The sequence below is a fragment of the Nelumbo nucifera genome, chromosome 1, assembly GCF_055504915.1.
Source record: "Nelumbo nucifera cultivar China Antique chromosome 1, China Antique-T2T, whole genome shotgun sequence".
NCBI classification, from domain to species: Eukaryota; Viridiplantae; Streptophyta; class Magnoliopsida; order Proteales; family Nelumbonaceae; genus Nelumbo; species Nelumbo nucifera.
Genome location: NC_142649.1, coordinates 75,030,725 through 75,047,475, shown reverse-complemented (window position 1 = coordinate 75,047,475; position 16,751 = coordinate 75,030,725). Strand labels below are relative to the sequence as shown.

General features: G+C 37.3%; 2 pseudogenes; both read right to left on the bottom strand.

The window, feature by feature from the left end:
• Nucleotides 1-77: 77 nt before the first annotated feature.
• LOC148803447 (mitogen-activated protein kinase 3-like) lies at nucleotides 78-2,506 on the bottom strand (annotated as a pseudogene).
• Nucleotides 2,507-4,125: 1,619 nt separating this feature from the next.
• On the bottom strand, nucleotides 4,126-16,714 carry LOC148803446 (1-aminocyclopropane-1-carboxylate synthase-like; annotated as a pseudogene).
• Between the last annotated feature and the right edge of the window lie 37 nt (nucleotides 16,715-16,751).

The following is a 16,751-nucleotide window of genomic DNA, read 5'->3' as shown; positions in this document are numbered from 1 at the left end:
ATCTCGGGAGTCCATCCGAATTCCCCCATAATGCTTCCTCCATTTTCCCTTTTATTGTCATTTGTGAAGGTAAGGGCTTATTCCTTTGCTTCGAAGTTTGGCATCTGAAAATGCAATAATTAACATTAAGAGGTATATTGGTATTGGTGAACTTTTCTTTTCTCTAACTCTGAATATAGAGAATGTTGTTTTGAATTCTAAATTTTGAATTTTGAAAATTATCAAATATCCATTTTGATCTCATATATGAGAGTTTTTGTTTATCTTTTTGGGGGTATCATTGAAAAATAAAAAGTTGTATGATTGCACTTTAAGAGATAAGAGATAAGACAATATGAACAACCATTTTTCTCTTCGGCTACATTTGTTTTAAGTGTAAATTCAAATTTACACGGATGGAAAATTCGATCCCGGTTTAGTGATCCATGGAAAATCGAACCGGGGCATCCATCTGTTGATGAGCATTGCTCATAATTTAAAGGATACTTCATAGTTATCATTATTCTAATCCTATTTAAATAGAGGAAGCCATCCATTGAAACAGCAAAGGCTTGGCACAACGTAATGGCACATCATTTCCAAATGTCTAACCAAGGATTTCAGATATGAAGCTAGAACATGAATAAATGCTGAATGTGGGCGATGATGTATTTATGAAATTTCTGATCCGAGAGAGACAATAAAGCTTCAATTTTATTATGCATGCCAATCCAAATTGTAAGCTATATTTCATCGGAATATCATCATACCTCTGTCAACAGACGCATCTGATGCATATGATCTCCACCCAGAAATAATGGCTTCCTCCTATTCATTAGTTCCATAAATATGCAACCCACTGACCACACATCAATTGCAGCAGTATAGTCAAAAGAGTTAATAACAATTCCATCTGCTAACAACATATTATGTCATGAACTCATTCTCTGAAGTTGGTCGAGCAAGACCAAAATCACATATCTTCAGATCACAATTTGCATTTAGCAAGAGGTTGCTCGACTTCAAATCTCTATGAATGACATTTGTAGAATGTATGCACTTCAGCCCACGAAAGGTTTGGTACAAGAAATACTGCAGAGTGGCCCAAGTATGAGTCTAAATCAGTTATAGATAAACTCAAGCTTTTATATGAGAGGGTTGAATGATTGGCTGAAGGAGTGAATGACCAAAGAATTTTACCTAATAGTGCTCCTCCGATAATTCTTGATTTGAGCGGATTATTTGGTTGAGATCGGTCTCCATGAGTTTAGTAGCAATATAGACATCAGAAAATGCTCTTGGTATAGGTGGTGGAATTACATCTCGTATGGCTATTACCTGTTTCACAAACGACAGATTCAACTAGGATGAGACCTGACATGAGCAATAAATATGCATATCTGTATTCTGTGCAATGCTCGGATAACCCAGATCTCTAGATCAATTACTTGCCTGACGACTCTGATAGTCCTCCAGATCTTCAGTATATCTGGAATGCAAGCGGTTCCAAACAACACTATCATAACCTCTAGTGGCTAGCTATAAAAGGGATTTCAAGACCTCCACTTTGATCATTGAGACCTCTCATCCAATCAGATACCTCTCTGTTCATCCTCTCAATTCCATGTGCAACTGTGGAAGTACCAAAGTCCTATCAGGAATTGCTAACAAAGAAAGGATGAAACCTTCTACATAACATATAAATTATAAAAAGCTGAGCACATGTGGCTAACAGGACCAAACTCCATTCAAAAAGTAATATTAATTTACCATATGGTGAGGAAGAAGACCTCCATGACAGAATACCCAGTCATTAACTTTGAGAACAACAGCATGTTTTGCCAACTCACATGCCAATGGACCCCCTGGTCTTAGCAAAGTTGATCTTGCAATCACCCCCTTTTGCCTCTGTCCTAATATTCAGGCAAACTTGTCAGAAACCAAGATATTTAAATACCTTTTTTTGGAGGGGGGAGGGGAGTTGAGAAGAAATAACCTCCTTTACATTACAGGAATGCTGATTACAAAAGAATGACAAGAAGATCAACAGAAAACAAAAGTCCATAAAATAGCAAACCCTCCAGATAATTAGCCAACGTATTTGACTGACATGCTACAAGAGAAAATATAGCATTAGCTTGAGGGTAGAAAATACTATCTAGTTAAAACACCTCAATTTGCTAAAGGCATCAGTATTTCAAATGGTGAAAGCACGAGGCAAAGGTCCATGATCTCCAGAAGTGCAAGATGTACTCGTATGTTTAAAAATCAAACAAAAATGGGGCAGAAGGTTTCTAATGGTTATTGAATAAATATCCAGCATTTATAGCTTATGTAAAATCACTTCAAGTCATTAGTTATATGCTCAGTTACTAAAATACATTATAAGGAGAGAAGCATACCTTTAGGTGCTAAATTAAGAAGCACTTGGTCCCCTGCTTTGCTTTCAGCACTAGCTCCTCCGTTGTGGTGCCAATGAACTCATTAGCACGCTTTAAGCCTACACAATAATACCATCCAATTCCATCCTGAATTCTTAGGTTAACCCTTGTCAGGAGTGAAGCCCAAGATGACCATCATACTAGGAGTGTCAATCGACCTGTTTGGGTTTGGATCCAATCTGATCCAAACCTTATTAAATCGGATTTGGAAGGTCCATTATAAGTATTGGATTGGGTCAATCCAAAATAAATTGGTCCATATCCTTATTGGTTTGAATTAGACCTAAACCAAATTTTCAATAATCCGATCATGAGGCCAAACCCTTGTCCAATTTGAAATCAATCAAAACTGAAAATATAATATTATTTTTATGAAAGTACTTTTACGAATACATTTTTATAAAATCACTTTTATGAAGTATTTTTACGAAAGCACTTTTATAAAAATACTTTTACAAAAGTACTTTTATGAAAGCACTTTTACAGAAGTTTTATAAAAGCACTTTTACAAAATCACTTTAATAAAAGCACTTTTATAAAAGTACTTTTAAGAAAGCACTTTCATAAAAGTACTTTTACACGAAAGCACTTTTATGAAATCACTTTTACAAAAAAAAAACGTTTACAGAAATACTTTTATGAAAGAACTTTTATAGAAGTACTTTTATAAAAGTACTTTTATGAAAGCACTTTTACGAGAAGTACTTTTACAAAAGCACTTCTACAAAAGTACTTTTTTAAAAGTCTATGGAAGTACTTTTCAAAAAGTGCTTTTACAAAAGTACTTAAAGCACTTTTCCGAATTACTTTTTGAATGTACTTTTATAAAAACACTTCCACAAAAGTACTTTTATAAAAGTACTTTTACAAAAGCACTTCTATAAGAGTACTTTTATAAAAGTCTATGAAAGTACTTTTCGAAAAATGCTTTTACAAAAGTACTTTTATGAAAATATTTTTATCAAAGTACTTTTACAAAAGTGCTTTTTCAATGCTAAAAGTGCTTTTATATTATTTTTGATATTTCATTCGGTTTGGATTGAATCTAATCCAATCCATTTACATTTTAATGGATTGGATTGGATTTAGTTTGTATTAGATTTGAACTGGATTAGGTGCAATCCATTTATAAGTGGACTCACATTGGATTGGATCGGGTTAGTCCAAATCCGTCCAATTGGCACCTCTACATCCTACTACCCTCTTATTTGTTAAAAGAAGGGCATGCATGCAAATGTTTATGTAGTTATAATTATGTCAAGAAGATAAGTTACATAGATCAAGTCCTTTAATACAATAGCTGAACTGTCATGGATATGTTACTTCATTTCGTGCATTCTTATTGCAATAGCATTCTTTATCATGTTCATTTGTGTATGCAAGTGTTGACAATTTAATCTAAATTTGAACTGGTCTTGTGTAAGAGTTCGGCTTCAGTCCAGGCACCCTCAGTCAGGGCATCGTTTGTGCATTTGGAGGATGCGCCATGTGTTCTCCAAATTGTGTAAGCGGCTGAAGTATGCGAAGATGTTTAATGCCATTAGTTAAGCAAAACGAGACACTCTTCTCCTCTCCCTTGAGTGTTGCAGACGAGACATTTCTTCTCCCTCTCTCTCTCTCTCCCCCATCCACCCGCCAGCGACTTAACAACCATCACTACCGGTGACAAACAACCATCACTGGCGATGGGATCAACCTAAGCTAGTCAAGTCCTGGCACTAAGAAGAGGCGAGTGAGGCGAAATCAAGTGTGATGACATGACCACCTCTTCAAATCTCCGAGATGATAAGCTTAATCGGAGGTTGTTTCGTAGCCAACTCTTGTTCTTTACAGGCACGTCAGCTTCCTTGGGATGAAGCACAAAGTTCTGAATTCTCCGCAAAGCCACTTTCATAGTTTCACTGTCCATATTTGCAAAGCATACTTTGAACCAACCAGGTTCCGTGCAATGGAAAGATGAACCAGGCGAAACATTGAGCTTAACGTCGTTGAGAATCACACGCCACTGCTCCATCTCTGCTTCTACAGTTGGTTCTTTGAGGAGACCCCTCAAGTCCATCCAACAAAACAGACTGGCGTTGCTCTTCAAACAATCAATTCCCACTTGGGCAAGCTTCGTCGTGAAGATCTTATGTCTCGTCGCTAGCTTTATTGCACTCTCCTGGATGAAGCTCTCAACAAACTCGTTATCTGACAAGATGGATGCGATTAGGTGTTGCGCCTGCATGGAGACGAGTCCAAAGCTGGACATCTACGACTGTTGTTCACCACAGCATCATTATATGAGTACACTATGCCGGACCCTGAAGCCTTGGTAGTCCCATGTCCTTAAAGAGACTATAGATGATGTGAATGAGATCACGATTGCACTCAGTGTCTTCCTCTATTATCTCAGAGATGCTTATGAAATTGGTAGGATGGCTGAAGACAATTCCTGTGTACATCTAATCGGAAACTAGGTGGATGTTCTTTTGGTAGATGAAGCTTACTAGGGTTTTTAATGTGTCTTGATCTAAGATTGTCCCCAGTGGGTTTGATGGATTTGTAACGATCAAGCCCTTTACTTTGATGTTGGTAGGGGTGTCAATTGGACTGGATTTGGTCCAATCCGATCCAGTCCAATGTGAGCCCATTATAAATGGACCAGGTCCAATCTAATCCAATGAATGTTTTGGACCAATTTGGACCATTCCAATTCAAAATCTGGACTATCCAATCTGTTCAAATTCATTTTGATTTAGATTGGTTTCAACCCAAATCTGGTCCATTAACACATATATTCTTATCTTATATCAATGGACCAAATATTGGCTAAATCCAACCCAATCTAATATAAATTTGTGGGGCGTTGTGGGGTGACTCTCTATGCGGCGGAGATGTGAATTCCTTTAAAGAGCAATATTCTCTTTTTCTTCCAATGCATTAAATGCACAACGGAGATACCACCTTACCAACATTTTCCTTTCTTAAAGACAACTACTGAGTATTGGCAGAAAAGAAAAAGAAAAATAAATAAAGGAAAATTCGCAAGCCTTGATAGCAATGAACAAAGGACAAACACACTGAGCATATCCCATAAAATGACCAAATCATTAGGGATGCAAGTCAGGTTGCCTGACTTGAAGAATTTATCAGGTTCGGGTTAGAGTTCAGGCCCATTTAAAATTTGACAAATTCCCAACCCAACCTGACCCAAGATGTAACCCTACAAATCACTCAATACATGAACTGCAACCAAGCCCTCAGCTCAACCTCCATTTCTAATCATTCAAAACTACAGATAAGCCTGCAACAAAAAGTTCCAGTGAGTCCACTGATAAAGTCCCCAAAGCCATGCATTCAAGGATTTGAAGTGACCAAATTGCAAATTAACCATGTTCTAGATGTTCTACATGACTACATCTAGCTTTAGTACCTTTGATAAAACACTACCCCAAGTTTCGGCAAGGAATTCATGAATCATCATTACCTCAACCAACTTAGTGATTGTTTATAGAATGAATTAAGGTAGGGAATTTTGAAATATAATAGCCTCAATGGTGCACTTAATTTTGTAGTTGGATCAAACGTTGGCCACAGGACACCTATTTTAAAGGAACCTCTAGCTGACAGTACCAAGGTTTAGCTATGGAAAACAAATGAAAACCAAATCAATCGTCAAAAAGGAGAGTTCTTACTTTCTATTCAAGTTTCAATGAAGTAACTGGATCCTATCTTACGGTTAAATGATTATATGGATAGGGGAATATAAAAAATGAACGCTTCATTTTTTTTTTTTCTGAAATATCATAATAGCCATTAGAATATTAGATCACATCCCCTCTGTATTCTCAATACGAAATGTTAATTGTTGATGTAGCATCTCCACAATTATAACAAAAAATAAAATCTCCTCCCAAATATCGACACTCCTAATTCACAACTAAATCAATCAGTTAAAGGCAACTTATGGATTTTCAAAATAAACATCAATTAGAACCACTCTTTCGAAGTTCGAGTAAAATCTCATAAAAACCATACAATATACAAAATTTCTGATCAGTACTCTTTATTTTGGTTCCAGTGATAATTTGGTACCTCAATTTTAAAATGCAACAGTCCAATATCTAAACTTTCAAAATGTGATAATTTAGTACCTGTCATTAACCAGTCTGTTGATCAGCCGTTAATTGATATTTGAAAAGTCAAAATTGTCCTTCAAGTGTCATCTAATTCTCTTTATCAACCATCCAAACGTTGACAAAAAACTGAACAATCTCAAATCCTAGCCTCTTATATTCAAAAAAGTTGGTGACTGTTTAAAAGAATCTAGAATTTAGGACTGTTCATTTTATTGTCAATGTTTTGATGATTGATAAAGAGAATTAGATGGAATTTTTAGGGCATTTTTGACTTTTCAAATGTCACTTAACGACTGATTAACAGAAAGCACTGAATTGTCACATTTTGAAAGTTCGGATACTAAATTGTCACATTTTAAAAATTCGGGTACTGAATTGTCGCATTTTAAAGTTTGAGGATGAAATTGTCACTCAAGCCAAAGAACAGGGTACTATGAGAAATTTTCCCTACAATAAAAGACCATAAATTGTAAAAAATGAAAAACCGAAAAAGCCAAATTAGGGATCAAGCCGAGCCACACACGGAACGAGCTTCCCAGCAACACAGTCCTACAACCGGATCTCAATCCCCCTCAGCTGTCGACACCAGTGAAAGGTCAATGCGAGTCGTCAACAATAGGTTTCTCTGTATTAGAAACCCACTCGCATTATACACTCTAGCAATGGTCGGACCTTTATTGTAGAAAATGCTCCCTTTCATCCTGTCAAACTTTCCCCCTCCATTGTAGAAACGCAAAGAATCTTGCAGCAAGACCCTCATTGCCACTTCTCCTCTATGTGCTCCTCTTTCTCAAAATATTAGATCTAGAAACCCTAGCATTTCACAGATTGAAATAAAATTGACACAAAGATTTCGACAGTGATTTGTATAGTGATGAGATGTCAATGGAAGGACTGAGGAGAAGATGAGAGGGAGAGAGTGATAAACAATATAGAGAGGTTGGGAAGAATTTCATCCTTGTGCCCAAATCTACGGCTAGTGCTAGTCAGATGGTTTTGCTCTTCTTCCCATGAGCACCCATATGATACTTATCTTTTCTTATCAAACCACCCCAATAAGAACGATTAATATTGTATGAAAACAACGATTTACCAAGTTCACTTTCCACTCCTATTTCCTTTCCATAGAAATCATGGTTTTCAAAATTGGACCGGACTGGATGGTTGGACCAGAAAATTTAGGAACTGGTCAAATAACTGGTTCTATTTCACTTTAAAACATTTTTTTTGGTTAAATCATGCTTTTCAATACCGTTGATTTTGGTTAAATCATGGTTTTTTTTGGTCAAATAATTGGTTCTATTTCTCCAAAATCGTTGATTTTGGTCAGTAAACCGCTGAACCGGCCGGTTAATCGTTCGAACGGTTTTGATCATTTTTTAATTTTTTTTTTTTATTTTTTGTCAGAACGGGATGACCATTCGGGTTGAACGGTCAGATCATTCGAACCAGTAACCAAACCCCTGACCGGTTCGGTTTTAAAAACCATGGGTCAAATTGTTGATTTGGTCAGTGACCTGTTGATTCAGACAGTCGAACCATCAAACCGTTGATCCGGACAATAGTTTTTGACCTTTTTATTACTTTTTTGTTTTTTAAATCAGAATGGGCCATTTATTCAAACCAAATGGTTGGACCATTCAACCCGAGAACCAGTCCTTAGAACGATTCCCGGTCTGGTCCGATTTTAAAAACCTTGATAGTAATCCATCTTTTGCCAGCTGGCTATTGACACGGACTTGAAAGAATACGATGAATGGAATTATGTAAAAGCACTGAGATAAAGATCTCTGATTCCAAGTACCATCTGCGAATAATAAGAGATCGCCCACACTATTATTTTGACTATTTTCCCCATCTTAGAATTCTCAACACTTGCACTTCTTTAATGGCATTCCACCCCTCAATGTTCAACAACATGGTTAGTTTTGCTTTTAAAAAACAAAAACAGCTGCCATTCAATTAACACCTATCTCCTCCACTGATAGATGCTAAAGTTATTGTAGATATGCTCAATTCCCACAGAGGCTAATATACTATGGAGTGCAGATATCTTCTGTTATATTTTTCTCAAGCTACAGTACTTTTTACATTTCGGGGTTGTAACAGCTCACAAACTTCATTTTTACTTGTGCTAAGCAGGCCCGATATGGTTTTTAAAAATGATTCGGTCACCGAACCGGTCAGGGTCCGATTATCGGTTCAAACGGTCCAACTATTTGATTCAAATGGCCGGCCTATTCTAACAAAAAAATAAAAAAATTGGAAAACAGTTAAAACCATTCAAACAGTTAATCGACCAATTCAGCAGTTTACTGACCAAAATCAACGGTTTTGGAAAATAAAACGATTTTGTGAGAAAACAGAACCTCCCAGTTTTTCCGATCGGACCATCTAGTCCGGTCCGGTTTTGAAAACCATGAGGCTCGATATTCCCTCCATTCTGAGATATAATCTTTTTGAAACGGCAATGATGAATATGCCTTTGAACTTGAAAACAAAAAAAAAATGTCTCCATCATAATTAAGGAAAACTGCTGGATGGTTCCCTTGCTTGAAAAAGCTATTTATTTCCAGAATACTTTTCTCTCACCATCTTCACCAACCAATCCTCCAGTTTTGACACTTGCTTTTCAAAAACAACTTTATTCATCTCCCCTTGTATAAATGTTTCTTGATTAGGGCTACTAGTTTATCCAATTTGTGCTTCACTCTCATCATCATTTCGTCATACACTTCACCATTATTCCATTTAGATCTTATCCATCGGATTTATATTGGATTCAAATCGTATTTGGTTTGCAAACGAAATATTGAATGGTATAAATAAATTAGACTAAAACTAAACTAAACAAAATGTTACATAGTATAAAAATGATTTTGATATTATATTATATGAACAAAATTAATTGAAAATTATTTATATATGAAAAATGTAGTAAAAACATGACTTTCAAATCACTTTTACTAATAGATATAAGCATATACATTTAATCAAAATGAATCGATAACAATGTATTCCGTATTTGATCCAATTTTAAACGGATAGAATTTGGGCCATCCTTAATGGGATCGAGTTCAAATTTAAATTCAGACAACCAGATATCATTTGAGCCATACTAATCTGTCTTTAAGTTTGCAACTTAGGAAATGTAGAGGATGGTTCCTCATGAAAAAGTTTCTCAAACTTATCCCCTTACGAAGTTAAAAGGGCTCAAATTAAGAGTGAAGAATAACCACTCAAGTTTAAGCTAAACCATTAGTGAGTAGAAACTGTGGATTAATCACTTAGATTTGGCCATTTGGGTAGAATAACCCGGAATTAGATCCTGAAGACAGTGGGGTTGGGTCTGTTTGTTAAATGCGCAACAAGATGATCTCAACATGCATTTTAAAGTTTTAAACTCAGTCAGTGGAGCCGGAATGTTAGATGGCCTGAGGTGGTCCCCATTACGCTATGTTTCAATGATACTGCTTTTCCATTAATTTCGTATTTATGCTGCTAGTGGGTCTCCTTTTTTTTCGTTTTAAGGTAGAGTCTCCTTAGATCGAGTCTCAATCAATCAGGTAGGCACATTCATCGCTCGGTGAACATATTGAGTACGTTCAATAAATATTCTGACAATTTTCTTTGAATCATTTTAAGGGTAGGCCGGAGGTATTTACGAGCAAGTCAAGTGTCATAAAATGTTTTCAGAGTGCATACTGGGTATGTTCACCCACGTGTATGAATTGTAGGGATGGGATTACTCACTCTCCAATATCCATAGGGATGGCAATTTTTTCCATCCCTAATGGAGACCCGATTTATCCGATGGAGTTGGGGATAAGAATTGTTTTGGCGGGGTACCGACGGGGATGGAATTAATAGGAATTTTTGATTGGGGTTGGAGACGGGGATGGGGATTGAGGTGTCCGCACTGCCTCAATTCTGATTATATATATATATATATATATATTAACTATATATTATTATATTATTTATATTATATATATTAAAACATATTTAAAAATTATTTATAATTTAAAATTTTTATTTATTTTAAGTAAATTTATTTTTCAAATAAATATTGTTATCTAAAAAAATTTTGAGGATTCGGGTCCCTGCAGAGAACTCATCCCCATCGAAGATTGGGGATGGAGAATAAATTTTATTCCAACAGGAATGGAAAACGGGGATGGAGTTAATTTCATAATAAGAGTCGGGGATGGAGAATATGATCCCCGTCCCAAACCCGCCCTCCAACTACACTCTTACAGTCTTGGTTTTTGGAATTCCAGTTTTGGCTGGTGAGAGTCAAAGTGAAATTTGAGTCGGAATTGAAACCACATATCACGTTGGAGATGGAGGCCAAACAAGGTCTCAAAGGCCTTTACATAAATTTTGGCAGAGTCTGAATCTGCTGAGTCTGAATTTGCTGAATATAACGCTACCACCCACGAGCGCATGCCGACAAGGCACTACAATCGCATATTGATAACATCTAAGCTGCCATTCATGAGAGATGTTTCCGACGTATGGATGTTAGGGGTGCTCGTAGTAAATTAGTAATTGAACAATGGTCAAACCGAACCGGCATCAGTATTACCAGTTTTTTTGAAAACCGTGAATTAAAACAAATCAGTTAAAGTTGATGGGTTTGGTTTTTGTTCAATTTGCTACTTCAGTTTTTCAGTTTTTAATATTTATAATATATAATTACGGGGATCCGTGTGATGTACAGGTTTTATTAAAACAATTTCAGATAATAAAGCTAGGGGTGCAAGTTTGGTGAACCCAATTCAATCCCAATCTGACTCGACCAAAGTTTTTGCATATATTGGGTTTGAATTTTTGAACTTCATGATAAGCTTGAGTCATAAAAACTTAGGTCTAAATTAAACTTGAATTGGGCTTAGGTTGAGGCTTCGAGGAGTACTGATCCAATGCAATTTCAGCTTGCTAAATATTTTATGATATATACATGTTAGACAGTGTACCCTTAGCTTCAATCAGATTAATGTACTTTTGACATTTATTATAAATGAATAAAGTATATAATTGATTTATGTTATATTTTGGAATGTTTCTGTGTAATACCCTTAAACTGGACACTAATGAGACTCTTGTTAGTTTAGAATCTTCACAGCCGTTAGATAGACTTAGGGAGGTTTATCCTGTCAAGGCTGACACTAATGTGCTGTCAAGCCGATTGGGGTGGCTTGTCTCAGGTGCTAGGGTGAAACCTGAAGCACATGTTGTGTGGGTTTGCTTAGAACCCTGAACCAGACCATTTTCTAGTTATGCCCTGAACCTTGGAGACAAATGGGCAAAACTATAAAGTTACACTTGACCCCTATACTCAATTATGGTGCTACACTAGGTGTTGGATTGGACTGTATTTGATATGCCAATCAGTGAGATCATTAGAGGGGTCAAAACCTAGGTATGTTGGGGTAGTCCAAGAGTTCACCTGAGCGGGTGATCATAGTGACAGGATCAGCTCCTTTGTCGGACAAAGTGAATGATCGAAGAATGCACTCTCTGATGGAAACCTAAACTGTCGGCAGTTGATTTCAAACTTGTTGAGATTTGTTTTGCAAAATATATTTATATAAAGAAATACATATATATTATGGTTTCACAAAATGTTTGCAAAAAGGTTTTAATTCCTGAGATCAATGTGAGCAGAGAGTGCAACATTATACTTTACAGCCGAGGGAGAAGTCCTCTCTTGTCGGGTAGTGTTTGATCATTATTGGCTGAGAGGTCAAGTGTAAGACCATTTAGGGTTATACCTGATGGGTTAATCTCACATAAGTCCATAGTCCTTGGGCCTTCATAAGGTGGCTGGGCCCAATGACCATTTAGTGTAAATGTTGGACCTGCTAAGAGCCCATACTGATGGGCTCAGGGGTTCACTATCTTCAGCAGTGAATTCGGCCAGGTCTTGTAACAAAGGCTAGGCTAAAACCATAGGCTTATGTGGAGATTAATGATGGGGTCCCACGCCATACAAAGAGAGCCAAGTTAGCCAGCATTCAAAAGGAAGTGAGCCTAAAAGCTTAATGGGCCTAAGGCCCAATTCAAACTGGGCTAATTAGATTAGTTAAGAGATGGGCATATTTGAATTTAGATTTGTTTCTAGATCAACAAGAGGATAAGATATGTCTTATCCACTTAGGAGTTCTGATCCAAATAAAGATTTAGATCAAATAACCCTCTCTTGATATGATTAGGAAGCTAATACAAGAAGGACTATAAATAGAGGGAGAAATCCTTCTATTAAACACTTTTGCAAATCTCAAATCTTCTCTCTGTTCTTGCCACCCTACCCTGTTCGATCTCCAGTTCTTGGAGTGACCAAGATTGGATCTTGATATTGTTTCTTGCTAGAAGAAACAATCTTGAAGTTGTGCTCACATCCCTACGTGATTCTTATTGAAGAATTGGGGTTCTTGTTGAAGAATCTCTTTGTTGATCCTACCTCACCCTAAGCTGTGTCATCTTTAGTGGATGAAGGATTTGGTGAACTCTTTGGGCGTGAACACCTACATTGGGAACTACTACTAATTCCGTATCAAGTATATCCCTCCCTTAATCTTGGTTTCAGATTTGGTCCGGTTTGTTTCAAGAACAAACCTTGAAAAATGCTACAGGGAGGTAGCCCATCTCCTAAACCCATAACCCCCCAATCTGGTGGCTGTAGGATTTGATCCCAAGTCTCTGCTACAAACAACCAAAGAACATACCAACTAATCCCAAGTCTACTACAAATATTTAGTGGATCTTGATGACTTTTTTTTATTTAACAAATCCTTAGGCTGCATTTGTTTTCGATGGAAAATTCATTGATGCAAAACTCAATCATTGTGTTTAAAATTTTAGTGGACTGTTAGAGCTTTTTTGATATACACTTACATTAATTATCAATGGAAAGTCAAATAATGGGAAGGTTTTCATTGATTTTCAAGGTAAACCTTACACCGAGAACAAACACGTGAAAATACGGACTAGAAATAGAGTTTTACACTGGTCCGTATTTACACTCGGTGTCAATTGGACTGGATGTGGTCCAATGTGAGTCCATTACAAATGGAACAGGTCCAATCCAATCCAATGATTATTTTGGACTAGTCCAATTCAATGTCCAGACCATTCTATCTATTCAAATTTGTTTTAATTTATATTGGTTTCAACCCAAATCCAGTCCATTGACACCTATATTCTTATCTTATATCAATGAATTGGATATTGGCTTAATCTAATCGAATCCAATATAAATTTATTACGGCTGGACCAGGTCCAGTCCAATCTAATAAATATTTTGGACTAGATTGGTCCAATCCAATATGTCTTGTTGGTTCGTCCAATCTATCCAATTTGATATTGGATTGGATGGGGTCCAATCCAAAACTGGTCCATTGACACCCTTATTTACACTGAAAACAAATACATACAAATACTAACTTTTTTTAGGCAAAAGCGGATCAATTCAATTATCTTGAATTAGTAATATCAGAGGATACAAGAGAGGTAGCCACTTCAGGGCAGAGAGACCACTGTATTAGCAGTTCTCCTAACTAAAGAAACCGAGATAGTTGGAAGGCGTGACAAATAGCTTCTGCAGTCAACAATTACGGAGCTGATTTTCCACAGTGGATGAATTGTTTCCACCAACAGAAGCTGAACTATAACCGAAGCATCAGCTTTAATGATCACATTATGAAGATTTAATTCCACTGCGAATTCCAGTCCATAGAGGAAAACCAAGGCTTTTGCTTTAAGTGATGTGCATGGCTAAACGGGGATTGCTCTAGAAAACAGGTGAGCTCGAAGCACAATACCAACCCTCGCAGCCTCAGTACCCGTAGCTCCATCAACATTAATTTTTATGCAGTTCTAGGGAGGTTTACTCTAATGTCTTGGGATATTTTTAGACAGCTGTTGTTCATTTAGTGATGGGGGAGAGCTTCGACTTGTCTGAAGAATGGAGTTGGTGTAGACCTGTGCTCTGATGAGAACCGACTAGGGATTGAATGATTAGTGTTCAAAAACCTTCTTGTTTCGATGCCACCAAATGAACCACATCAGCACAACAACATTCAAAAGGACATGTCGTCCTTGCTGAGTTTGGTCCAATTTCCACCACTCAGCTAACCTTTGCGCTATACTTTTGCTCGAATTACAGTCAATGCGCATACCTAAATTAGAACCAAACCAGATCGGTGAGACAGTAGGGCAAGAAATCAGAACATGCTCCAAACTCTCCTCATTGCCACCACAAAGCGGGCACTCCATCTCATTTATAACCTGGTGTTTTGATAGACTGACTTTAATGAGTAATGAATCATGCAATACTCTCCAAATGAAGATCTTGACATGGGGAGGAATAGTTTTTTGTTTCCACCAGTGTTTCCAATACAATTCATCGTCAATCACACACATAGAAGAAGTTCCTGGGATTTCAGCTTCTAGTACCTTCAACCAAGAAGAAGTTGTGAATTCTCCATGGGGTGTGGCCGTCTAGACTAGTAAATCATGAGTTGCAGTACCTGAATTTGGGAGCCGAATTCCATTTATACAATTGACAGTATCGTCATAAAAAACTGAGCTTAACTCATTTCCTTTCCACGACATAGAGGGGTGGTGGATAAAATTTGCCACTTGGCCAAGTCCAAGCTGTACTTCCATACTTTCCAGGCTCCAGAAACTGAAGGTATCCAAGGATCACAACCAGCATCAACATCCCATTCATCGCCTATAATCCATCTGCAGGCTTTCAACAGAATTTTCCAGCAACCAAGCATACTAGACCAGGTTAGAGAGTTAGCACCCTTCTTGGTAGAGCTCCAAAAGGATTCACGTTGTAAGTACTTCGCATGGAGGATCTTCGCCCATAAGGAATCTGGGTTTTTACAAAAGTGCCAGCACAATTTTGATAAAAGAGCTTTGTTTCTCTATGCCACATCAACCATGCCTAACCCTCCCCATTCTTTAGGCTTAAGAATACTATCCCAGGATTTGAGATGGTATCCCTTCCCTCTCCTTTTTTCCCCATCAGAAATCTCTGCAAATAGCATTAATATCCTCGGCTACTTTCTTTGGAACTAGGCTTGTCTGTAGGTGATACATTGGAATCTCTTCAAGAGTTGATTTGATGAAAACAGTACGACCTGTTTGCGACAAAGTATTTGCTTGCCACCCTTGCAGCTTTCTTTTAATCTTTTCTAGCAGGAAGTTCCAGTTAGCCGTTAAGGCTCGAGAACAAAACATAAGCTCACCGAGGTAGAGACTTTGTTTTCCTAGAGAAGAAACCCCAAGCATGGATTGAATTCAGTTACGGGTCCTTCTTTGGGTGTTGGGGCTGAAATAGATGGCTGATTTTTGGTAAGTGAGTTCCTAGCTAGACCAATCACAGAAGAGTTGCAGTTGATCTTTCAAGCAATGGATTTCAGCAAGTGAGCATTTCCCAAATATCAAAACATCGTCAGCAAAAAGCAAGTGATTTATTCTTACACATGTTATGCCAAATTTAATGCCATGGACTTCTCTATTCTCTTGTTTTGAGCTCAGCAGACGAGATAGGATCTCTATGCATAGAATAAAAGGGTATGGGGAAAGAGGGCAGCCCTGTCTGAGTCCCCTCGAGGGAGTAAAGAAATCTCCAACACAACCATTGACCATAACTGTAATGCTAGTGGTGGCAATACAATTGTATATCAAGTTGCAGAAAGGGTAAGAAAAACCAAGAGCTTGCAGCACCTTTATCACGAAATCCCATTTGATCCTGTCATAGGCTTTGCTGAGATCTAATTTCAACATAAAGTAGCCATTCTTACCTTTCTGCTTCTTCATAGTATGTATTACCTATTTACAGATGACCGTGTTATTTGTGATTTGCCGACCCGGTGTGAAAGCTGCCTAGAAGGGAGATATAAGTTGTAGAAGGAGAGACTTCATTCTTCTGGTGATGATTTTAGCAATGATTTTGTATGATACATTACTGAGTCCAATGTGTCTGAAATCTTTGGCCTCCTCAACTTTATCGCTCTTTGGAATTAAGCAGAGAAAAGTTTGGTTAATCTCCTTGTTAGGATTGTGCTGAAAATCAGGAACTAGTATTCGTGTATATCTCTTTCCGTGTATATCTCTTTTCCTGGTATCTCTGTATATCCTATTCTTGGCAAGCATATTTCAGTTAGGAAAGATATGATTTAGTTGCCATTAG